Genomic DNA, 26,411 nt, shown 5'->3' with positions numbered 1-26,411 from the left:
CTTGTTCTGACATAAGGAGACCAGGACAGCATGCCATCTTTAAGACAAAACACCTCACAGATTTAGAAAGTGGTCTAATATTTCAATTTCTCTCCTTTTAGAGTAATTTCTGATATAAATTTCCTTCCCAATTGCTCCTAAAATATAGAGGTGATTTTTTCAATAAATGCCGCTTATAGTCCCAGGACGTCAAGCTAACTCAAAATACTTTAACATTACTGATCCTGAATTTCTTCCATCATTTTAATGGCCATTTGGCTTTACATGGTTCTTTTGTGTTTGTTTCAGTCTGTCCCTTTTATATTTTTACCTTCTTTTGTCCCATAAAACCTAGTTTCAGAAATAAACCTTGTCACCACACTTTTGTCCCAAGTCACTTATAAATATGAAAATACCCGCGGGCACTCACAGAGCTATCTATGGGAATCCATCGGTGATTTCCAACACATTTTTCCCCTGAAGCTTTTTTCCTTACCATTTAAACAATTATTAAAACAGTTAATAAGTTAATAACACAGTCCTCCTCCTTAACTTGAGCCTGTTTAGTTCCTTTAAAAAACTTTCAAGAGAACTTTCAATAGGAAATAAATTTTCATCATTTAAGTAGAGCAATACATCAAATGATGTCTTTCATCTGCATGCCAGTTGTCCCCTTCAAAGACCACAGGCCATTTCTGTGATTTGACTGCTAATCACAAAAACTCGAGTCAGACAATCTGCCCAGCCATTAAAAGCCACACAAGATCAGGTCAACCATAGCACTATACAACTAAGACTTGAAAGCTCTACTTAGAGAGGTGCCACCTCCACCTCAAACCCATGTTTTATTCAGTGCTGAACTACACTCCTACAGAAAAATGTTTACCTACAATGTCCAATCAGAACATTTCAATTTGCAATCTGTGTATGTTGACCTCCTGCTATTGGTTTGCCACAACTAGGAACATTGGCTCCATCATCTTTGTAAACATCCTTCAAGTAGGTGAAGGCTTATATTAACCAGTTCATCAGGTCTTAAACATCCTCTTTATTGGGCTTTTATGCACAGAAATCAATTCTTTCTCAGTATCTCCACCGTAATACTCAATGCTCTTTCTAAAACAGAGATTCTAATCTAATGTTTTTAATTAATCCACTCAGTTTAAACAGGTGACCCGCTGGTTTTTAGACTCTCTGAGTCCACATGACTGCTTTCTGAAATGTGGTATGAAATTAGACATCTTCAAGTATTCAACTGGTGAGACACTTAAAAGCAAAGGGCTGCATACCACAGTCAGAAGCTGGTCTATTTCACTCTACCATTCGTAAAAAAATACTGGGCAGACTACATCTGGACCTGCTAAACTGAGAACAGTAAATTAATTCCAGAAAGGCAATCTCCTAAATCTAAGAAGGTTTCTCCTAACCTAAGAAGGTTTCCAAAACAGGAACCACCTCGAACTTTTCAGTGGTGAGCACATACACACAAGAATTACTCAGTTTTCTGCCATGGCTTTATCTTGGATCATTCCTGCCATAGAGTCATTACACACAGGCCGCACAGAGTCTCCAGCTGGCCTCCTCTTGGTGTGGTTGAAAAAAGCATTCATTAACTTTCTGTTTAGCCTGATAGGGGAATGTTTTGGTTTAATTTCCTTCTTTGAACATAGACACAGCTTTTTTTAAGACGTCCTCTTGCTTTTAATAGTCTCCTCCACCTGGTCATTTAGCTATACAGGCTTCCTTTTCCTAAGACATTTTTAGACTGATGGTTAAGTGTTTGTGTGGAGCCTCCAAAACAGCATCTTGAAATAGTGACCTTCAAACACATCACTCTTTCAGTGCCACTGTAAACAAGCATCCCCATTTTTACGTAGTTTCCCTTTTTGAGGTTGAGCATAATTCAAGAGAGGTAAGAAGACAGCAGAATTGCAGGTTCTTTTTCTTTCATTCCTCCCATTTCCATTTGTCAGATTTCCTTAGCTTAGGGAAAAGAGAAAGGCAGAACAACTGCAATGGTCTACAAAGTCACATCACAAGTCTTTCTTCCAGACATCATCTCTCCACGACATTGTCATCTACTGACTGAACAAAATACAGTCTCTTACCCACCTTTTAGTCACCATCCCTCTGTAATCATGTACTGCCTCTATTCAGCGTTTGTGCAGAGCCAAAGTGGGGTCCTGGGTCTACCTTGGAGGTTCCTAGGAGTTAAGGGAACACAGAAGAGAGATAATAGGTATTGAGGAGGCAGCTCATCAGCAATTCTCAGACATTTATTGCAGACATAAAACATGTCGCTCAAGTCAATAAATTAGAAATGTAAGGCACTTTAACTACACAATGTGAAGAAGAACCAAAAGGAAAGAGATAGAAAAAAAATCATTTTTTAAAATACCCGGCAGCCTAGGATGAGAATCAGAAGAGCAATATTTGCTGCAGAATTACCAAAATCCATGAGACATGAATTTGAGAAAAATCCTTACTCTATATTTTGTCTTGGTGCCTTAATACCACTAAAATTAAACATGTCTAATACACAGACTTAAATTTGTCCCTGAATAAAATCCATAACAAAATTCAGGTGGGTAAAACTTCAGTATTCTTCCACCTTTCCATAAAACAAAGTTCAAAAGAAAAACATAGTTACTCTCTAATATCTCAAAACAATACAAAAAAGCATTTTCAAGAGAGAGATGCATCATTAAGGACATTTAAAGACATTAACCCATCTTGTAGGAATGACAAATACAAGATAAATATTCAAAAATTATCTTGCTTTTTTATTTATTAAACTAAAAAAAGTACTGCTAATCAATCAAGTGCTATCTCTACTTGAAACAGCAAGACAGGAATCCCATAGCAGTTTCCTGCTCTCAGCACCTCAAGAAAAAGGCACTTCACAAGAAAAAACAGTAGTCCTCTGTCCAATTAAAGCATTCATTTCCTCGATTGAGAACGTCTACAGAACAGAACAAATACACCAGCAATCAACAGCTCACCCTTGAACCTAAACAGAGACGTGAGGCAAAAAAGGAGTCATTGTTCCACTCTGTTTACTCACTTATATGAAATGACTGTACTAGATGACTGGAAGTGTTTGTGATTTTTTTCCAATGCTTTCCTGACCTATGAAAGTCTCAGGAAGCCTGCCAAATGCATAACCATAGAAATTTTTGGAAACCTCATACGAACAAGAAGAACTCTCCAGACTGGCCAACAAAGATTCCGATTTATGTTTACCACATCAAAATTTCTCAAGAATCCCACTCTCCCCTATCATCAAGTACTTCAGATTACAATTTACATATTTTATCCTAAATTAGGAATTTTATCATATCATTTATATCATATGTGCACATATACAGACCCCTCCGTGAAATTCCGTGATGTCTCTGCTGTAGAAGTTGCCAAAAACAGATTTAGATGGTGTTCTCCAAGGCACAGGGATCAAGCAAAGCTGAACTATAGAAAGTCACTTTCAATTTCATAGTCCAAGGTAGTAGGAGAAGCTTATATTTTCAACAAGACATTGCATCACCTTTTCTTTGCCTCCCACTTTTCAGAAAGGCAAGGACAAATTTAAAACTTGGAAGAGGACCAAATTCTGCTTTTTATACTACTATGTACCAGAGAATGCTCAAACACCTCAGCACTCAAACTACCCGTCACCAGTGCATGTTGATGACAAACTACTCTGAGACATTCAGTCTGTCAAGTAATTAATTAGAACTGTTACTCTGCAGCAAGTTCTACAGACAACTACAAGCAACCCATCTCCAAGATGCAGTGTGCTAGTGATTTATGTATGCACTCACTACACCAGAATGAGCAGCTGAATTATTACACTTTGAAACCTTACAAAGAAGGCTGTATACCTCAATTTTTCTAAACAAGCCTAACACTACTAGTGCTTTCTATAAGCACCTGAACCTGCTCACTTCATGATTCTTATTTCTACATAAACATATCAGATTTTATTTAATCAAAATAAAAGCTTGAACAAGGTTACTTTTATTCTAATCTTAACTACATAAACAAAACTGGAAAGCAGGGTATGAATCCATCTTATTGATTTAGGGAAAATATACACACAGACAAAAACTAATATGTAAAAGTTTGATTTCTACAGATTCATGTCTTGCTCCCCTTACACTTCTTCATATGGCAACTCTGCAGCTCCTGTGACTGTGGAAGCACTCTCATCAAGCACAATACAGTACATGCTGTGGGTAGGATAACACCAGAAACCAGCCTGAGTATTCGCTTATTTAAGCTAAAATTAGGCTCACTCGGTCTACACAGCCCACACCAAACCAGTCTTACAGAAACTGTAAATAAAGCCACCAAAATTAGAAGTCTAACTAAAAAAAAAAAAAAAAAAAAAAACATCAATTTTACTGGAAGGTATGCAATCATGTTTTAGTTTACTTTTGCTTTGGTTTAGCATCAGTTGCTAAAGTAAAAAGGTTAGAGTGGCTTTGCTTCATGCCTCTGTCTCGCACTCTTTCCTTTCAAAATGTCTCTTAGAATGGATGATCAGTTTCAGTCTAATGCAAAAACTTCTATGAAAATGGTCAGGAAAAGCAACAGACAAACTCACTTCCCAAACAGCTGTTGTACCTACTCTCAATGGCAAACACAGGTACACAAGAGGGGAATTCAGCCATCGTACATTTTATTTCCCAGAAACCCACTAATTTAAAAGAATGGGGCAGCAAGGGGACTTCTGCAAACAGATAAAAATAGACAATAGGTGTATACTAGGGGAAGGTTTCAAGACATCATCACAAGATTTAAAGCAAAACACATGGGAGTGCTGGTTCCTGCTGCTGATAGGATACAGCACAAAAGTCACTGGTATGAGCAAGCAGTGAGATTGAATTTGGCAGGGGCACTGCGGCGAGCACACACACAGTTACTGCCCTTGCTCTTACATGGGTGCAGGCACTGGGTTCACCTCTGTCTGCTACACCTGAAGAGATATTTGGTTCCACATGGAACTGAGCAAAGAAACAATCACAGCATGTCTAGACACCGTGGCCCATCTGCACGCCGAGGCTTCCCACTTCTGCTGCAGCTGCACGGCACTGCTCAGGCAGCGTGCCACAGCAGAGCCTCGCCTCACCCAGACACCTGGGAGCTTGCCCAGGCACCCAGGATCTTCACACAACACCTAATGACATCCCCTGCTCACCCCACAAGACAAAAAAGGACACTGAGTGGGATAAGAACATGCCAGCTCCACATCATTTCACCAGCGAGCCTTGGCTTTTACTCCACAAAGTTGACAACCTGAGTTGAGGAAGTGCTCCAAGTGACTGTGGATGATGTCAGTGAGGCTAAAGTAGAAGTGTCAGGGACACCAGGTAGATGGGGCTTTTCCAGACTTCAATGTTCTCACCATCTATACACAGGAGAACTGAACATAGATGAAGTAAACTTCACTTACTAATTAAAATACTACTGAACACATTCTTTGCTTTTGTTGATATCTGACAAGGAAAATCTTGTCAAAATTGAAAAGGTACCAAAACTGAGAAAAGGAGAGGAAAACGAGTAAGAATAAAAGGATAAAAATATTTTCCTTCCTCTTATCCTCCTCCAAAACATGCCTGCATTCTGCAAATATATCTTACTTTCAGGATTCAGTAAAGGATGAATGGTTGCAATCCACTACCTTGTATTCCTTCTACAAATACTAACATTTCTCCTTATGATGTATGTTAGCAAATATTACTACTTCTCTTTCTCTCTTCATGCTGAAGAGGTCCTTGCATAAGGAAAAATAGCTCATTAAATCCAGCTAATTTTCTTGACTAAAGAACGCACATAGAAAGATGGCGATTATTGAGCAGAATCTAGGCATAAGAAACATGACAGAAATAGGAATAGCCCTCTTATAAATCTGCATTTTGTTTATATGCTTTCCAAATCACAATATTGGGCAGAATAAAACCAAAATAAAATAAACGTAGGGATTTTTAGGAGCGGGGAAAGCAGAACAAATTAAAAATCAAAAACATCCTTGAACATGCCCCAGCCACCTCTGCTTGAGACCAAAGAACCAGCCCATACAAACACATCCCAAACAGACAGACACCTGCAAACAGACACTGCAAAGCACAAGCTCAGTGTACAGAGCGCTGCGTCTGCTCCTGCTTCACGCGCAGGTCTGAGAAACTTCCAGGTCTGACACGTGTTTCCTGGTGCATCTCAGAAATTACATCCAATCAAAACAGGAGCAGTACCTGGATTCTCTTAAGTTCCAGCTTTGTTCTCACCTTGCTGAGCACAAGCTCCCAGGCATTAACAACTGTGGACATGTGCGCGCACACACACACACAGGCACATGCAAACCTCATGAACAGTACGTGTGACTCATCCTGACTTTGTCAGGCTGACTCCACAGGCATGGTAAAGTCAAAATAACCAGAACAGACTCCTTTAGGCCAAAACAGAAGAAATGCAGAGACTGGAGTGCCAGGACAGGAATCATATTGCTAGCAGGAAAGCACAGACCAGAATATGTGAAGTCACCAGTCAGCCAGAGTTCTCTGGATGAAAGTTACAAAACAGAATGACATAACACTTATCTGGTTTTGCAGGGATTTGACTAATAATAACTCACTTAAAGCCACTGAACTTGCCCTGCTACTTGTTTTAACTCCCACTGAGGTCAAAGTGACTAGACCTGTTAATGTTCATTTAGCCTTTTAACCAACCACCACAGATTTATAGTCTAAGAGCAGCAGCACTTAGTTCTTCCAAAAACCCCACCATGATCCCAAAACAGTAATTTTTAAAGTATAGTACATTATAAAGACTTCTGACAGAACAAACAGTACTATCTTGTTTAAAATGGTAGAGATGGAGAAAAACAGTAATAAAAGAGAAATTATTGTGGTCTTGCTCCCACTGAAGTAATGTTTTTCATGAAGACTTCAAAGAGCAGGGAAAACATGGCCTTTATCCAACTTGCTTCAAATTACACAACTGAGTAATTTTATTCAAAATAAATCACTTCTGATACAACTCTAATCTCCTTGAGTTTGACAGCAAAACTTCTGAAAATCTTTATTCTTGAGTGTGATGCCATTTATCCTTGTGCTTCTCTATCTTTTACTGAAGTCTATAGTGCTCTGTTGCCACTGGTATTTGCTGCCTACCTGTCTTCAAACTTTTATATGTTTTTTCTGAACCTGAATTTCACTGGTTTGATGATCCAGGCAGACTTTCCAGGATACTGACAAGAATAACACTTTTTAGTACCATTCAGCCAAACAGTGTTAGTACTGAGGACATAAAAGGCCAGGAGTGTCATGACCAGAGAAATCAACTTCATAATGCAAGTCAAAGAAAACAATTACTGAACCCTGTAGCATATGTATACAAAATTTGTTTCTGTGTGTACTCTACATGACTTCGATAAAAAAAATAAATGTTTCTAGCACTTTTGGGTGTCTTTAAGATGAAACTCAATAGATGTATCGCGTTTGGTTTGGAGTTTTTTTGTTCATTTTGGTTTGGTTTTGTGTGTTTGTGCGCACATGCATTTTAATATTGCAGAAGAATACCATGCAATAGTCTTCTTAAGAAATCTCCTTTCTTCCCCAATATGCAACACCATACAGCTTCTACCTCTTCTACCATTTTCACCTGTAAGATAAATAGTCTCCAGCATCCACCCACCCAGACAGGAGCACAACTCTTCTTGGAATAAAACGTCATTCCTTTTCTAGAATTCTTCCAAGTAATTTCACGTCTTAACTGATTCTCTGATTTAAGTGACATGCTGGTAGCTGATGTTAGCATGTAAATCTTAAATTTCATTGATCATCATGTGTTCCAAAATCTATTAAGATTTGCAAAAAAACATCAAAACTGAATTCTGTGTAATCTGTAGTCTGCATGAAACAGCTGCTTTCTTTCTTTCATTAACCAGTACATGGCTCCTTTATTTTCCAAAAGCAGCGAGTAAGCTAAGAAAGGTAAAACCAAAACTATGGGTATCATGGAAGATCAGTCCTTAGTAAATGCATCTTTAAATATATAGCCATAAAAATAATGTTTACTCTGACCTTTGGCAAAAGCCAGTGAACCTTTTCATTTCAATTTTATAAAATTCAAATAAAGCTTAGATGACAGACACCTAGAGAAAAAAATAGTTCAAGCCCCAGGGAAGTCCTAGATTTTATTTGCTATTCTGAAATACATTTGCTGTACTGCAGGATACCAGTTGATATGTTTTCTGTAGCATAATTAATTCAGGGACATCTGGTTGGTAGCAGACCAAGGATGAAGCTTGGGGTTATGAGACCTGGATTACAGTTCTCACTCAGGAAATGATTTGTGGTATATTTTTGAGAACCTTGATCTGACCCCATCTCACCATTATAAAATGTGAAGACATCTTTTAATATAACCCATGTTCTTTAAATAAATACAATTTTTTTACATCTCAGTGAACTGCACTGGAAACTCGGCAGCTTCAATTAAGACTGAACTCCTGAGGATAGCAACAATTACAGGAAACCTTTATGGTTGTGTTCTCTCAGTCAGAGAGCCCAGCAGCCTTCTGGAGAAACAGGACTGCACAGATTCATGTAGGTACTGCAGATGCCAAATAACAACAAAAAGGCTACTCCTGAATATTGCAGCTGTTGATAATGTTCACTGCCTAACAATGCAGAAAGTATTACACTCACTATTGCTTATAGCATGCACTGCTACACAGAAAGAAAAAAATAAAGCAGTGGTATGTAGTCTGGGAGAATCCAAGATGATAGTCTGAAGAGGAAAATCCAACTCAGTGCATATAGCCTCAGGTTATTGGAAAAGTGTCTGCTAATACGCAGCAGATTCCCATAATTGTGCAGCTGAAGTAATAATATCCCAACAAAATGCAATTACAATGCACAGTGTTATAAACTTTGCCAGTTTTTATACGCCAGTTTATTCCAAAAGCTGGCTTATCCACTTTGTCAGTCTAAGTGTTCCAAAATTATTTAAAGAAATCATATCCATTCCATTTTAAGTACAGGAGACCATATTAAATCCTAGGTAAGTCTATAAATTTTATTTGTTATGTATCAGGGAAGAAATTGACTTGTAATCTACTTTTCCAAATGGGGGGAGACTTCTTAAACCTTGTGGGAAGGGGGGCTGGGGTGGGAGGGGAGCGTGCATGTACATTGGTTGGTACAACTCATCAACAAAGTTCATACCATTTAGGCTCCCAGCCCAAATGTACTGAAATCATTTATGATACAAGAGAGAGAAGTAGCAACAGTTTCTTTGTCTACAGTGCTTTCATATTCTGTGCTATTTTTTTTTCTGCTTTGATTGTTCTCCTTCAGTGATGGATGCATTCCCTTCTTCCATCTCAGCATGCATGAGAGAAAGACAAAACTTAACATATCCATCACTGGAGCCAGAACACACAGCACACTCCATCTGGTACGATAAATCCCAAAGTGATAGATGCTCCCTGCTTCCCCCAGCAAGATTCTTAGCTCTTCTACTCTCTCCAGCATGAAGTTGAATGCTGTGAGATTTAGGGTTCATTTTTTTAGGTGACTGTAGAGATAGCAAAAATATGGTTGTTGTGATGTGGACATATTCCAAGCCTCATCTAAAATACTCTTACCCAGGGCCAAATGTTTTCCCCATCAGCAATGCAAACATGCAATGCTTTCTTCTAGCAGCCTATCCCTCCCTTTGCCACCCAACATGCAGGCAAGCTCCCATCTCATCTCCCTGGCTGCTCACCGTGCTGAAGCAATCACAAATGCCTCAGGCTAAGCAAATAGAAAGAGGTAAACACTTCAGTCCTGGGCACCATCCCAGGGAGGACACACACAATTTCCAGGCTCCGCAACAGATTTTTTTTCTTGTGTTTGGTACTAACAAGTTGAAGGAAGAAGAGTTTTAATATACAAGCAGGATCCCTGTCAAGACTTTGATTACAATGCCTAGCTCATCATAAGCCATCGCTGAAAACAAACACCTTCCATGCTTTGCTGTGCACTAGGATTAAAACAGCAGAACTTCCCAGCACTGTGCCCACAGTGAACTTCCTTTCACAGCTCTCCTTCTTCCTGTATCTCCAATCCAGAGAATTTATACTTATTTTCAATTAACTTATTACATCCACACTAAGTAGAGCATGAAGTACAGGATTCTAGATTCACCTCAGGCAGCTGAGAAAGAACACCTGGATTTGATGTTGGTTACTGTATTTCAAGTTTGTTTGAGATTCCATTTTCATACAAAAATATAACACAAAAGATAGCAGGAGATTTTGGTAGCTGGAGCTGGGGTTCATCTGGAGTTTTGGTACTCAAGCTTTGGGAGAACTTGTGCAGGAGAGTAAACAGAGGCACAGGCACATTGTCCTGAGGCACGTTTATTAAAATGCAGCGTTAACTTCAGTATCAGGTATGGGCTCTCATTATCTTTGACAACTCATCAAGCAACACTTACAATTCTGATGTTAATTCACAATGCAATTACATGAACCAGTAATACACATACAACTAACTGCAGTAAACTCACCAAAAACCAGGAAACTCCTATTTGAAACACCATTAGGAATGTCCAAGAATCTGAATTGTGAAACAAAGATTTTGCTTACTAGTACAGAGTAGTAGGATACATGTCCTATTTAAATTTATCTGCAAGGATTTGTATGCTTCCATTGTTCCTGATCTCTTGTAATTATATATGAAGAAAGAGATATCTTTTAGAACACCTGCATCAGAGCAAGCCACTAAAATTTTCCTAGAATGACTACAGGAAATAAATAGTACAAACAAGCAGAAGAAACATCAAAGACACACCCAAACTTCATATGGAAATCATCATTTTAAGACTAGTACTCCCTCCAGAAATACCAACAATGCTGCTGGAAAAGCTGCCATATTCCAAAGTTCTCATCATCTTTCAAAGGTAAGATAACTTGAAACAATGCAACAAAGCAAAGAGAAGCTGCACCGCAGATAAATTTTTGAGATAATTACACTTAGTCTAAGATAACCTTCAAACTCTTCCACAGACTACATACATATAGCTGGTGCCCAGGCTGCAATTGGCAGGGCTTTTACCCACAACTTATTATCTCACTTTCTACCCCAAGGTCTGAATTTCTCCAAAACAAATTAATTTGGCTCTCACATTACATCGCGCTGGAGGCAGCATTGATACACAAAGATCACAAATGAAAATTAGACCACACAGAAGGGTGTACTACACTTTCCCATATAAACACAATGTTAAAATGGGATTTTAACAGTATAACATTAAAGTAATAGGATTTAAAAAAACATAGCATTTTGAAAAAAGAAAATTTATTACCTTACCATCACCACAGATGAGACAAAATTGAACAAAAATGTGTAAGCATGTGGGAGACATTCTGCTATCATGACACCACACAGTCAGTGCTGGCCCAGAAGTGCACATCATTTTGCAAACCAGGAGGCCCCTCTGGTTCTCTCACTCAGAAACTCTGAGCAATAGTAAAGGCTCCAGTTAAACAAAACTCTAACTTAAAATTCTTTTTCCTTTTAGCCACAGGAAAAAGGACTTAATGCAAAGGGAACATTTCTTTTCAGATATGCAACCTTGACTTACTGAAACTGAGCATCCTAGCAGGGCACTCAGCAGATACTCTGGTAGAAGCTTCTTTGCCCTGCTCTGTCTTAATCAACTTAAAATTATGCAACTGTTTTAACTGGTCTGAGGACTACATTTTACTGCAAATAGAAGAGTCTTTTCTTCACCAAAATCAATCTATTAGGAAAAAAAATAAAAAAGCAATACCCCCCCCCTTCAGCTCGGGTAATTTCTCATACCCCTTCTCCTTTCTTGGTGGTGGAAAAAAACCTAAAAATCAGTTTATTGTTACCCTCCACTGCCAGTCAAAAAAAAAAGCTAAAAGATGCCTTTTGCTTTTGTTTGTGTCCACACATTTCTGTGCAAAGAGTTTTCTTCATATATTTCCTCTATTAAGATTCAAGTCATATTCTTAACTGTGTTACATCTGGAGAACTTGGTCTTTGAGAGATCAAATACACCTCCCCAGCTGCCCAAAATTAGGCACCAAATTCAGAAAAACATAATACTTTATACAGTTTTAACCTACATTACAGTCCCTCTCCATTATCCAAAAAATCCTCTAAGGTCACAGTTCAGATGCAGCATTTGAAGAATATTTTCTCCACCCAGAAACAGATCTTTTGCACTGCTTTGTGTGCTACTACTGGGAAATACTGGGAAAAAATAGGAAAGGTTTTTCTATTTCCTTGTTGGAACATGCTGTTCCCCAGAACACCTATGGGCCTCGTACTTAATGGTTAAAGTCTCAAATTTTGTAGAGCAAATCAGACAGTCAAAGTGGTTGGGGATGCAGCACAGGGCAGCTCTCAAGGCAGAGACCAAGCATCAGGGAAAAATAAAAGATGAGCACTCTGCTTTTACTTTATTATGCACATCTTGTTATGGCAAGCTGGTGATATGCAGCTGTTAGAATGCAGCTTATAGGCACAAATCATAAAGCAGTACCAACCCTCCTGTAGCTCAGTAATTCCTCCTATCCACTGAAGGGCAGCACAGAAAAATACTAAGAACGAAAGACTTCAATAAACATTTCCTGATAAACTAGTTTTAGGTTACAGACTGCCTTCCTATTTCACAAAGTATAAGGATCACCTACTTTTTCATCAGGTAGTCAAGAAAATACCTCATTTTTATATATAGAGCACTAGTGGGAAAGAAATGGATTGTCTGAAAACACAAAAGCAGAGCCCACTTGAGAGGCAAGAATTAAGGCAGAGAAGAGAGGGAAATCACGATTCAGTAACTGAAGGAAATCAAAACTAATATTGAAATGGAAAGCATAAGAGAAGTCATCAAGTGGGAGGTTAATAAACTCAGCACCAAGAATCTCTTTCTTGTTTAGACATTCTTACATGCTTAAAACTGCCACAGGAGGCAGGGCTATTTCCCATTTCCTAAAAATGTCCCAATTCATGCCCCATTTCTGCATATCTTGAAACATCTGTAAGTCAAAAAAGTCACTACAGAAAATAGTTATGGATGGGTAGCCTATGTGCAATATGGTTTCCTTTTTTTTCGTTTTTAGGTACAGTAGAATTTACTTCAAATTGTAACATTATTATTGTAAGATTTATCACCGGGACTGCTGATTTTTTCTCAGGTTCTGAGCTTGGCTTGCGGTTTGCATGTTAAAACCAGTTTTCTAAATAAAAGCTAAAATTAATAAGGGGAAGCTCAAGAAGAAAATTATAGTTATCATAATATCTTCCCTATATCCTGTTCAGTGACACTTTTAGAAACGTCAAAGTCTTTTGATAGCAATATGGCAAAATTAGCAAAGCTTATTTTCAAGGCATCTTATCAGTACAATGGGATGCAACATCAATAAAAGCTGCTCAGAGCACTTAGGTTCTGACTTCCCAAACTGCAGAGTGGAAATCTTGTGAGGAGACCTGTCTAAAACCTTGCTAGTTAACCACCTAGTCCTGCTAACTGTGTGTACTGTATACTGCACAGGAACACAATTTCTTCAGGTATTTTCTCCCATTCTGCATTAGTTTTCCATCAAGGAAATTTTGCTCTTTTACTTGCCTCTGTGTAAAAGAGTCAAAGGTAGAAAAATTGGAAAAAGTCAGAAAAAAACCCTAAGTTTAGCACCCCTTTTTTAGGATGTACTCTACTAAAATTGCCTCAGAAGAACCACCTTCATTTGCAACAGCATAACCAAGGGGAGCAGCTTTTACTTTCTTTCAATTTGTTTTTACAGACATACTACTTGTGACGTGTGATCTACCTCCTTGGGGAAAAAAGATTCCCTAAAGATGCCAGAGATATCCCCTTAATGGCAAAGGAATGGGGACAGTTGGAGAGAAGCAACCGTGGTAGAAATTTCATGCAGATTGCTGTAAGCACTCCCACTGGTCTCCACAAAACACCAAATAAACAGGACTGGAAGTGATTAAATTCCAGTTTCGGCCTTTGAATACCAATAAATATTCCCAAAGGACTAATGAGGAGTAGTCCATCTCATAAGAAATACTGACTGTGCAGGATGAAGCTCACCCTCAAAATACTGAGAGAGCTAGTGAGGGAACTAAATTTTTAATGGATCCAACATTTCCAATAATTTCATCCTACAGCAGAAGAGCATTCATCTGCTCTGCCTTTCTTCCTGGACATGCCTATTTTAAATCAACTGTATCACAAAATGGTTCTCTTTATATATATAAAAAAATGCAGTAAGATCCTCTGAAACAAATTAGTCTTGAGACATGAAGGGAGAACTATCACACAACACCTCTGGATGGATTTGACAGTTTGCTCAGTTCAGAAGAAAAGTTACATCATTTCAATTGCTTCTCTAGCCCTCAAAATGGGTTCCAGACTTACATGAAGATAATGGTTAAACACTTGTTTGCAAGGCAATAATTATAACTGATCCTCAAGAAAAGTGACCAAGATGCAAAATTCTTTATATTTACTGAATACTGGATGTCCTTCCATCTCCACAGAACTAATACTTCTGCTCAAAGACACACTGCAGCATTGATTCTGTTTTGGTATTAACTGCAGGCTTTGGTCTACTAGAACTTCAGACATGTGGTAAAAGTAGCAAATGGCCCACACTTCGAAGTTTTTCAGAGTTTTATTGCCTTCTGTTAATTATCTAATTGTACAATGTAATTCTTTATTACTTATCTTGAGTTTTCCCGTTAGCTTCTCATTTCAAGGAGCAACAAAAACAAAGTAGTCTCATGGAGTTCTCAAACACTTTTCTGAATAGCGAGGTTGGTGAAATTATACTTCAAACAGCACTGCAATTCCTCTGAAATTCTTTTTAAATACATCATCTGCCATATTTTGAAAGAGTTTTCTCCGGCACACACTTAAATTAAAACCTAATTTAAAATGCTAGTACCTCACTCTGCAGATGACAAGCTTTGAGTGCCCTCGTGGTTTTTCATTAAAAGAAACCAAATAACTTAGTCCTACAAAACAGCTCTAAGAAATTCTACATCATGGATTATTAAACTGAACCAAAAGGAGAAATATGTTTAAAATACAACAAATATGGAACTTGATAAAAATCATCCCTTAATCCAATCCAGCATCTATTTTAAATAAACCATTTTTTTTTACTAAACTCTCACTAAAGTCCTAAGAAAACCTAGTCACTCCAGCTACAAAAAGGAGACAATATTTACAATTATTTCTATGGAAGTCAGGTTCCCTTTTTTGTTGCCCTGTACTTCCCTTTCCTAGAACATCAACTTTAATACTAAGGAGCAGATAAGCAAAAGAAAGCACAAGTAAAACCATCACCACCAATCCTAAGCACAAGAGATAACCATTTAATTGTACTTGTGCATGCTTGAACAGGTAATCTACACTTAAACAGAAGAAATTTGTAGGTACTATTTCCAACTTCATCTCCCATCACCCTTAAAATTGAAGTATTCTAAAAACACACATGTACATATATAAAATACACAGCAATAACAGAATCACTTATCATGGTCATCCAAATCATTACAAATCTTTAAATATTTTATTATAAAGCAGTGGGGAAAAGTCAGCTGCTAGAAAATTGCCTTGACTTTTATCCCTAGTCATAAGCATCACATATAGTTTAGTTGTGAACTCTCACCAAGAATAATTTTTCATTAAAAATAAAATGCTGTAGCATACATATAAAAGAAAGGCAACAGCAGAAGTCCCAAGGCAATATTTTAGAAAACCTCAGTTTTCTAATATCCAGGCATACACACACTGCAGTTTCTTTTTGGCTTCTAAAATAGAATAGATCTCCAGAGACACTAGTTCATCCTCATCTAGGATGCTACCAGGATACTGAAGTTCAGAATCTGAGATGCGTTCAGAGTCAAGGAACAAAGTCACTCCACAGGACAATTGCCTTCTGTTCCTGTACTGGGCAAATTAGAGTCCCTTCCTCGTGAAGAACTGAACACTATGAACTCTTCAATGAAAACTGCTGTCAATAAAGAGTACACATTCAGAGAAAAGTGGAAAAATATGAAAGTCACAGCCATGATTCAGAACAATCTGGAAACTGAAGATAAGAATGGAGGGACAACAGAAACAACAACAGCCAACAAAATGGGACCATGTTCAAGGTGTTAACCAGAATAGAGAACAGTTTGTTTTAATTGCAAGAAGCAAATACTGGAAAAAAGAGGCCACTATCTCTGTACCAAGCACTAAAAAAAAACCAAAACAAACAGAAAAAACACTCCTCCAAAAAAAACCCCAAAATTAAGCCTGTAAGAATGATAATCGATTAATCACATCACCATCAGGATGTTTAAAGTACTTCACTTGCAAAGTAGCAGTCACCAATCACAATTGACTGAGATCTGAGTACCAAAACACTGATGCCACCAAACCCATGAAAAAACAATGGCCTAAGGACAAGGACAACTGTATGCTCTGTGTTTGATCTGTTATTTTCCCAGCCAGTAGTCCTCAGACTGCAAATGCAGTGCAAAAATGCCGTGCTGAACACAAGGAAAAACACCAGCAATTACTCCTTTCCACTCTCTTTTGCAGAAGGCCTGATCATTAGTTGCAACTCCCTCAGCTTCCAGATACATGATGGTGGGACAGAATCTTCATCTCTGATGTGCCTGAAATGCTTTTCTTACTCTCAAAGCCTGTTTAGAATAAACCTTGTTGGACTTGATGAACCTTTGTTTTAAATCAGTTGCAGCTGTTGGCATACTACACAGAGGCTATAGAAGAAGCTGCTCTTTTCCTGACATGAACACAAGCTTTCCAAGATGGATTTTGAAAAAGTTAAACTCTCCAGCAAAATGGCTGGAAAGAGCAACAGTTTAATGGTTTAAAACTTTTTCTAAGCACTGGTCACAGTCATCAATAGTCCATCACTTCACCAGCTGAAACAGGACCAGCAGAAGGGTACTTGAAGCAAAACACAACTTCACAACTTACTTCCTGTTAAAAAGGTAAAACTGAAAAAAAGGGAGGGGAAATACAACATTTAGCAAAAATTACTGGAGCTTGTCTCCTCCTAAGTATACAAAGAAGAACAATTTGTGACAGTTGGGTATCTAGAAATACTCAGAGTGCTTGTCCAAACATTGCCAGTGTCCTCTTCCTCTCAGCCAGACTTCCCATGAACTGAGAGAGCTCTGAGGCCTCCAAAAGGTTAGAGGGAACAAGGGAACCTAAGGTCAAAAACAAGCTTAAACTGACCCAGCTGTAATAATAAAAGCACACAGGCTTACAACTCAATTTTTTACTCTAAAAACACCCCACTGGTTTAAAAAGCTCTATCATTTTCTTCGTACAGATTATATAAACAGAATTCCTGGCTTACACAATTTTTATGTTTGCTTCTTGCATACAACAGTAGAAAAGGCTTTAAAAAGCAAAGTGAAAAAGGTGCATAAATGTGAATACTCCTAAATGACAAAAGCCTATAGCTGAATCCACACTGAAAACATAGAAAAGTTTATCTAGCCATGTTTTGTGAAACAATTACTTTATTACCTTGTAGGAAAATTCCCAAAGAAATAAAACAATTTCCCAGAGGACTGTGAGTGCTGAAGGCATAATTGTCTAAATGCACTAGAATTCTTTAAACTTTCAAAATGTTTTGTAAGCCTGGGGGTTTTTCCAAGGGGCAAGGATGTTCCTCTTTCAGAATGCAGTAGTGAGTAACTTCTTACCTCAGCAGTGTCTTTTCTAAAGCACCCTCTCCCCTCTCATCTCCACTACATTTACACAGCAGGTGAGCAAAAAGTGCAACATGTGCTTTTCACAAATAGGGCAGTTGCCAATGCCACTCGATATTTTGATGTGCTGGAGGCTTTTGCAGATTACAGTCATGACAGACATCAGGGTCAGCAACATTGCATGCAGGCAATTCTCTCATGCTGAAATACTCAAAGCACTGAAGGCCTTTTATCCAACGTACACACATTTTCTAAAGCCTGATCCTTGATATCCATGCCAAATATGCTTGAGATATGAAATGCAAAGTGAAATTATCACACCATCTTTCACAGCTGGGAAATGCAGCTGTGGCCTGTTCTTACACATTCAGGTACATGACGGTAAACAAGCATTTTCCTAGCACATCTTTTCCCCAAACCTACTGCCAGTTTTACCTCCAACCTGCCTTTTCAACCAGCCCCTGCTGCTAATTTATCACCAGGCCTTCCTCCCACTCCATCTCTCTCCAGAGAAGCTGCACATCAGCATCTGTTTTTGCTCTACTCTAAACTCTAATTTGCTGATGCCTTATTTGCTGATGCCTTAAAACAAACTTGCAAGAGCACAGTTGTTCACAACATAAGACAGATTTGTTTCACTTTTCCTGAGTACTCCCTTCAATTCACCATCCATCGTTTTAAGGTAGAAAGGTAGAAACATTTTGCCTTGTCCCAGGCTTCCTCTATGGTTGACAGAGCAGTTCTCATTACAGCTCTCCATTATTAAACATCTCCCTTTTTTCCTCTGCTTGAGGGCACAAACGTGACAGAGACCAATTCTTATGACAATTACCACAAAATAAAATATTAAATAATAAAATATTCTTCATAAAAATCTGCATTAATATTTATAGCGAGCATGCCCATGCAGAAAATAAATTGTTTCCATGGATATATGTCAATGCAATTGAGTGCAAGGTGAGAAATCCATTAAGTGTAAGTAACCCAATGTAAGCAATATATGTCAGAAGGGAAATCACAGGAAAACAGCAGACTGGCTTCAGTCACCATCAGAAGTGTGGAACCCAGGAAATACTGGCAATCTATTTTATTTGTTTATGTTAAAAGATAAGATCTTTAAGGAGATACAGTCGTATAAGATGAAAAGGTTCACTTTTCATGAAAGCAGAACACCATAAATACATAGTTGGATTGTGGATGAAAAGATGTATAATATAAATAAAACTTAAGCTGCACATGGCAAGAAAACACAACAATAAAATCATCAGAATAAAAAGAAGTATTGTGCTTTACACACTTGCCAGACCCTGCCTTCCTACATTAAAATTCCTAGTAAATTAGTCCAAATCCTTAAAAGAGGAAAAACAACAACAAGCAAGAGATTCTTCATATAAAGACTATCATTCTTTTTTCAATTTAAATCCAAAATCCCTTTAAGCAAGAAATGAGACTTATTATTTCCTATTTATTCTACTGTTACACCACAATGATTAAAGAAAGTCTCAACAACAATGAAGATGAAGTGGTTTCATATTAATTAAGTACTCATTAGAGAGAGACAACTTCATCCCTATCTCAATGAAAAGCATTCTACAACATCACAAGAACATCAGAAAGAAAAGCAACTCTGTATTCAGTGCTAAGCATTTAAGTCATTTTACTGATTTCAAGAAGCTCAGTAAAATATTCTATTTAATGTAGCTGATTTATATTAGGAAAAGACATGGTCATCCTGTGAAACTGGAGTCACACTGAGCAGTACAACAGGCCTGTGCAATTAGAAATGACCAGCTGTAATTCAGAAATAAGCAATACCTCAGAGAGAATGACCTCCTATAAACCACAGACATTTAACTGTTACAGTTCATAAACTAATAAATTATGTGTCTGGGTGGGTCACAGAGGATCACCCTTAAGAGAAGGTAAAAAAGAAAAGACAGAGGCTGAGACCTGGCTGCTGTGGAAGGAATGGCACCAAGGAAGACTGGATGGATGGATGGCAGCTGCTCTGGACACTCAGGTGCCCAGCTTTAACAATGCCACAAGGCCAGGCACATCCAAAAGGACACATCAAGAAAGCCAGACAACACAACTTCTCTGTGTACCTCAGAGCAAAGAAACAAAACAATACTACAAGGCTTGGAGATTTATAAGACTGTCTCCAGGAAATAATTTTTTACATAAAAATATGATCTGATATCTCTGTACAACACTACTTTTTTGTCTAAAGAGGAAACAAAGGACTTGCATATTTCCTTCCTCTTCATCTTTCTCCTCAAGAACCAAGTAAGCAATGTAAAAGTCTAACCAGCTCACTGCTTATCTTCACTAGAATTTATCTTACAATTCTGTTTCTGTAGTACTTTTTTCCTACATAAAACAATGTCTACTCACTTGCTGTATATGTTATATAGTAAAAATATTTACATACAAAACATTGACAGCTACACAAAAAAAAAATCAAAAATATTAAAATAAAATAAACCACTTTAATTTATCAAAATAAATGTTCTTCCCTGCCATAAAGCAACTCAAAGAAATATAAATGTTACATATTTATTAAAAGTGCATGTAGGAGAAGACAGCTCACAATATTTCCAGTTTCAATGGGATTTTTCTATTTAAAAAGACAGCAACTTCATGACTTACCATTTTAGTGCTTTTAAGCTGAGATAGAGCTGCACAAATTTCCTCTGTGCCTTCTAAGACAGTGCAACCATCTACCACGAAAAGCCACAGATGGCTTGCTACTCTAAGTGTACAGCAGGTGAAAACAAATGCCACATCAGGGCTGCTTCTCTGCACAGTAACAGAGTTTTCAGTGTGATGGCTGCTTTAAAGGTTACAAAAAAAGATATTACTCAGTTATCTCTAACTTGCATTTTCTATGCATTGAACTCACCCAGCTTCAGTAAAAAAGTGTTCTGCTCATCACTTATGCATTTGAAGTGTTTTTCCTTTATAAAGCTGGCATTCTGTCAGCTTAGAGATTGTCTGCTAAACTGCCCATCTTGGCTTGCATTATGAAAAACAGGAACAGGCACGCTTTTATGAGGCACACAGCCAAAAATGAGTAATACCTAACAATTTATATAATTACAGAAAACACAAATTTGCTGAGATGCATTTAATATGAAAACTAAACTTGTTTCTATTTCCATTTTTAAAAATCTGTCTCACTGTAAGTAACTACATACCTATAGTATTTGATTTTATGAAACTAGCTCAGCATCTAATATTTTCTAATAGAAAGAGCATTCCATAGCTAACTCAGGGCAAGTACAATGTATTCTTAATTATCTTTATGCAGGTATTTTTTTAAAAATATGCATAAAGCAACTGATACTGGGGGTAAAAAGAAGTAAATGTTGTTTAGTATTCATCATCACCATGCAACTGAAAGAGTATCTACAGAAATTTTCTCCTCATTGAGAAGTTCTTTTAAAACACAAGGCTTCACTATTTTTCCCTTAACATTTAGTACTAAACAGTGAATATTTACTTGATACTTATAAAATTCAAAGCAATGACTGTAGTGTTATCAACCATTATATTCTTCATTAAATATCTGCAGCAGTATCAGCCTGTTAATACAACAACCTGCCAGTCAAAACAAACAGCAATTCCAGTTCTTCTAACAGTAATAGGAGACTTGAGAAATGCAAAGAGCTGTGAAATAATACAACCATCTTCATATAAGTCTGCAATACCACATCACATCAACACAACACCAGATTCTAGAAAACTGTGCTCCTGTGGTATGAGTAAAACCAGGGAAAGAATTAGCCCTGCAAAAAGGCAACTTCCAAAGCCTACATACTGTTTGTGGGAAAGACAAGATCAGTAACTCCTCATATAGCAAATCACACCCTCTCATTTCCATCACCAGCAGTATTGATAAAGAGGCTCACTGTCATTTATATCTTCACTTCCCAAATAATAACAACCAAAGTTCATTTTCTTTTTTAGGGGTTGGGGGGGGGGGGGGGGGGGGAGTTCTGATTCTTCACATTAACAAAACATGAAGGATTTGGAATTTATTATGACCACAGAAATTTCATCTTGGACAACACAAATTTAACTTCAGACTAAAACTTCTCAAGAGTGCCTTGGAAACTAACATTTATTTACAATTCAAATTTATCTGTGATGCATGTGCAATGACCTTACTGGGTTCTGCATCAATATTATCTAGACTTATTCTAGACCCACACACAAATTATTCCAACTTGACTATCTTGGTTATCTCATAGCTTTTTCCCCGCATCCTCTCTTCTTTTTTTCTTTTTTTAATTATTTTTATTGAGACTAAAGCTCATAAAACCATTCCTTGTTTAATTTTTCTCCAGCTTCATATATTGAACAGATCACAGATACTTTAGGAATCTAAAAGGCTTCACTGTTTTGCTAAGTTCTAATTCCTCAGTCATAAGATTTCTGTCATCTTGCATCCCCTGCACCTCCAACATCTTGAACTCCTAAAACACCACAGCAGACTCTGGACAAATGCGGCTCACCTTGTGTTCACATCTCCTGACATCCCTGCAGTGCAACCATTTTACACACCAAGCCTACACCCACACAATGGACAGGCTCATACCCTTCTGAGTACACATACAGTGCTTTTTGCCTCATTTTAGTCTAGATGGGAACAAACTCTTCTATAGAACAAATAAAAAATCCAGTCAGCTCCAGCTGTTCGAAAATTCACTGTAAACATAACACTTACCACTTCCGACTTTGCATTGAAAAGCAAGGATAAAAATCAAAGGACAAGAGATTACACTGGTCCCATTGTTTCTTATCTTCCAAACTTCTATATTAAACTCCATGTTTTTATGATAATCAGCTTTACAGCATTATTCCTCTTGAGTCAACTGGTTTACTGCCATGAAAACACTGCATAATTAGCCTAAAATGTACAAGCCACAAGTCCCTGTAATTGGAATCTACTATCACATCCCCTCTATATCAGAGTAAACATCTCTCTTTCATGCAGCTATTTCAGTAAAAGATAGATATAAGCAGTATAACCAACACTTGTGATTGAGGAAGAAGCAAGTACAACCCAAAAAATGCATGTACAGACCATCAACCACATTCTTTTGAAGCTGGAAATCAAGAAGGAGGGATGGAAGAAGCAATTACCACAGAGTAGTAATGAACCATTTTCATTTGTCTCATGATTTCCAGCTGAAAAATTTGGGGAAGTGCCAAAGCATTCAGGATGTACCAACAACACCCTGTATTAGGCCTAAACACATTCAGCTGCATATTTGCTCCTGACTAAAGCTGGTGTCAGAGTATCCAAAACACATCTTTAACAATGGAACAGGCTACTCGTTTGTAAAATAACAAGGTTAAAAATCACCATTCCCAAACTCATTTTTTTACTTTAAAAAAAAAATATGTCATAGTCACAATGCATCAATACCTAAAACCCTGATGAGAATGTAAAAAAATAAGTTAATCAGCCAATTATTAAATATAGATGTTCATATTTTCACTTTTTGCATTTAGGAAGCAGTTGCTCACCAAAAAAAAAAAAAAAAAAAAAAAAGGCAAATATATCATCAGAGGGGGAAAAAATTTTAAAAAGAGAAAAAAATACCACTAAATGGATTTACTCAAAACAGCTTTCACCTACCTAAAATGAATTAGGGAAGTTACAAATACAGGTTTCACTTTTATATTTAGAATAGGTAGACCAGCAACTCACAGGAAGACACAAAGTTTGACACAGTCCATGATGGGATGCAGTTCCTGGTGGGGTCACAGTTCAAGCAGGGACAGCAGAGCACATGCCAACACCTGAACTACTGCCAGTATACTGAAATAGAAGCTCTGACTAAATACCTCATCCAGTTTTGACCAGAGTAAAACTCAACAACCACACTGGTTTTGGAAGTCAAACATCATCACTTGCTTAAAAAAAAAAAAAAAAAAAAAAAAAAGTAGTATTTTAAAACCACTTAATCCAAGTTAGTATTTGAAGCTTCAAATTAGATTTTAGCTCTTAACTGGCAGGTATCTCTAATCTCCAGGTTTCTCTTTCTCAGTGTTCTTAAATACAAAAGATTTTAGAAGTCTTGATAGTTCCAGCAAAAATCCAAACACTTCCAAAAAAAACCCCAAACCTATGCTGGCTTGGCATCAGACTCGATCCAGATCCAATCAATTTCTCCAAAGTCTAGAGCACTAGAAAATACACTCCAAATGGTTATACTTACAGATAGCTTGTGTCCAGCAGAATAGCAGCAAAAGCATTTGCACATCACTGAACTAAGTTAATAGATTTGTTTTGCATTCAGTACCCTTAGTCAGCAGTACTCTAATCAGAAGGGGGCACATACATGTACAGAAAAAACAAAGAAGTCCAAAGCTAACAAGAAGAAATCAGAGGGAAAGATTAAAAGTGAGATATGGCTTGCTTTTGTTAAAATGCAAGAGAAAAAAACAAGTTCATTTCACTGACACTCTTATGTCTGTAGGCACCAGATATGGTCTCTCTCTTGTGGGGTCCTCAGCAGCACAAGCTGCAAGGACACCTGGGGAGAAAAGGAAGAAAAGGAAGAAAAGGAAACTTTCTGGGTAGGCAGAGAGGCCATTGATTTAGACAGCAACTACAGCCTGGCACAAATGTCCTTCATTACTTCCTACTAACTGAGAATGAAATATTAAAAGATTCCTTTGGCATATCCTTTGATATAGTCAGTAAAACAGTGAGTGCAAATGTGCCTACACTCTCATAAACTCATTCAAACGAGGCACATGAGGCAGATTTTTGCATTACCTCCATTTCATATGCATGAAAACAATCAGCCTTCAAGCACTGAAAAACTGCTCTTTAAAGTGTAGGTCAATAGCATTAATGTGATTTGTCAGATACTGAGAGGAGGAAGGTGAGCAAGGGATAGAAAAGTCTTTTTCCCATTTTATCAGATAAAAAAATACTTCCCACAGCAAAACATACACTAAGGTGTCCTACCTGGACTGTCTCACAGGAGCACCTGGGAGGGCATGGCCAAGTGTCAGCTGAACAAGTACAGTTAATAAACAACTGTGTGATGCACCCAATGATTCTGTGGCAAGTTACTGGTCACAGAAAGGAAATTCTCACTTAAAGTTCTGACTCTGACTACACAGAAATAGGGGAAGTGACCAGATCAGCTATTAGTAGAATTTTGATATAGCTAAAAAAAAACTCATTTTAAAATACTGGACAAAATTCAGTGCAAAATATCTTCCTGGCTTTATGAACCTTCTCTTCCTGCACAAACATGTGGCTAATAACATAAGAACCTTCTGGTTGTATTATTATATGGGGAAAAAAAATTATACTATGTGTTTAATGGTGGGCAAATAAACACCATAAAGTAAAAATATAGATAATATAATAAATACATAGCCAAATTTTTGTTTGATAATAAGTATGTTTATTAGGATTTTTCCCCAAAATGTAAAGCCAAACATTAAAAAATGGAGATTTAAATCCTTATCAGCTGCAGAGCCAATTAGAAAGATGACAGATCATGATGTTTACAGGGCAAATATGGACAGGCAGCATGCCATTTTCCATTGTTTGAATTCAAGGCTTTCAGACTGAGATGTCTCAGTGGTATTGCTGCTATGACTAATCCACTATGTTAATTAGTTCATTCTCATTATTTGTTTCAAGAAAGTTGCAACAAAGGTTGGGGCTTTTTTTTGGTTGTTGGGGGGGGGGGTTTAGTTGGTTTGGGTTTGGGGTTTTTTTTGTTTGTTTTATTGTTTTGGGTTTTTTTCCTATTCTAGGTGCCATCTCAGCCCTGAATATTTTGCTGTTCCTCAGGAGAGGTATGTTCCTTCAGACAATAACCTTGATGTAAAAGCACAGTAATGTAAATATTGGTGCACACTCCTCTCTCTCTCTACAGGTTTGATCCACAATCATCCTCATGATGATAAAGTCTATTCCACAGGGAGTTCAAAAGAGTTTCTACACATGGACCACCAGGATGTGACTTGAAAAAAGTTCACAAATGTGACCTTGAAGTTTTCCTCTTACCTTTTATGTCACAACTACAACATCTTGGAGCAGAACTGCGAAAAACTCAAATTCCTGATAACAACCACCTAGAAATTACTTTTTCAGGTAGATGTATTCTTGTAATAGCCAAAATCTTAAAATTAAAACCACTGAAACAATATCCATTGCAAGAGTTTAAAACACTTGCAGAGTGCTGCATTCTAATGGCTCCATCCCAAAGGCACAGGCAGATCACCCAGCAAATCAATTGCTATGATTACAGTGGTCTTCTAACGCAAAATCCAACCCCTTATTTTAAAGAAACATTAGTTTCAGTCACTAGGTTTCTTTATAATATGAAAAGGCTTTAAGACCTCATTGTACAAGAAACTAAATATGCAAAAAAACACTTACCTTCACACTATCAAAAAAATAACCAAAGCCAGGTAGCAACCAAAGAATGTAATAGCAAGGAACTATTAGTATTTTAAAAAGAATATAGCATGCCCTACCTTTGTCTCTTTCTCTGTACACATACTTTTCAATTTCTTCCAGTAGCAAAACACATATCACAAAACCATAAATATTAAACTGAAAATGCAAAAGACGTATCAAGTCATTAAACTGCACCTCTGGATTCCCTGAGAGCC

General features: G+C 37.5%; 1 protein-coding gene across 5 annotated transcripts in view; it reads right to left on the bottom strand.

The window, feature by feature from the left end:
* Positions 1-26,411, bottom strand: part of SEMA5A (semaphorin 5A) — a 372,788-nt gene that overhangs the window by 229,542 nt on the left and 116,835 nt on the right. For 4 of the 5 annotated variants that reach the window (XM_058824781.1, XM_058824771.1, XM_058824791.1 and 1 more), the window contains one exon: positions 2,092-2,183. The exons of the other annotated variant lie outside the window; for it this stretch is intronic. The gene's annotated coding sequence lies outside the window, so the exon portion shown is untranslated. The remainder of the gene's footprint in view (positions 1-2,091; positions 2,184-26,411) is intronic. 5 annotated transcript variants of the gene reach the window in all.

This window comes from Ammospiza caudacuta, chromosome 1, assembly GCF_027887145.1.
Source record: "Ammospiza caudacuta isolate bAmmCau1 chromosome 1, bAmmCau1.pri, whole genome shotgun sequence".
In the NCBI taxonomy this organism is placed as follows: domain Eukaryota; kingdom Metazoa; phylum Chordata; class Aves; order Passeriformes; family Passerellidae; genus Ammospiza; species Ammospiza caudacuta.
The sequence above is the reverse complement of the archived record's forward strand: the minus strand, read 5'-3'. Positions and strand labels throughout refer to the sequence as shown.